Below are 794 nucleotides of genomic sequence, written 5' to 3'. Positions count from 1 at the left end.
TAGTAGTAGTAGTAGTAGTAGTAGTAGTAGTAGTAGTAGTAGTAATAGTAGTAGTAGTAATAAATAATAATAATAATAATAATAATAATAATAATAATAATAATAATGGAGATAATAATAATAACAACAATAATAATAAGTAATAATAGCAATAAATAATAATAATAATTATAATAAAAATAATAATAGTAATAATACTAATAATAATGATGATCATAATAGTGACAGTGATAATAATGATGTTAATGATCATGACAATAATAATAATAACAACAACAACAACAATAGTATAATAATAATAAATAATAATAGTAATAATAAAAAATATAATAATGATAATAATGATGATGATGTTGATGATGATAATAATAATTATAATAGTACTAATAATAATAACAACATAATAGTAGTAGTAGTAGTAATAGTAATAATAGCAGCAGCAGCAGTAGTAGTAATAGTAGTACTAGAATAGTAGTAGTTTTAGTAGTAGTGTAGTAATAGTAGTAGTAATAGTCATAGCAGTAGTAATAGCAATGTAATAATAAAATAATAATAAAATAAAATAATAATAAAATAAAATAATAATAACAACAACAACAACAATAATAATAATAAGAATAGCAATAATTATAATAACAATAATGATTTATTATAATAATAGTAATAAAAAAAATAAAAAATAATAATAATAATAGTAGTAATAATATTATTAATAATAATAGTTGTAGTAGTAGTAGTAGTAGTAGTAGTAATAGAAGTAGTAGTAATAGTAGTAGTAGTAGTAGTAGTAGTAG

The sequence above is a fragment of the Apis dorsata genome, unplaced genomic scaffold, assembly GCF_000469605.1.
Source record: "Apis dorsata unplaced genomic scaffold, Apis dorsata 1.3 scaffold_60, whole genome shotgun sequence".
NCBI lineage: Eukaryota > Metazoa > Arthropoda > Insecta > Hymenoptera > Apidae > Apis > Apis dorsata.
This window is presented reverse-complemented; position numbering follows the sequence as displayed.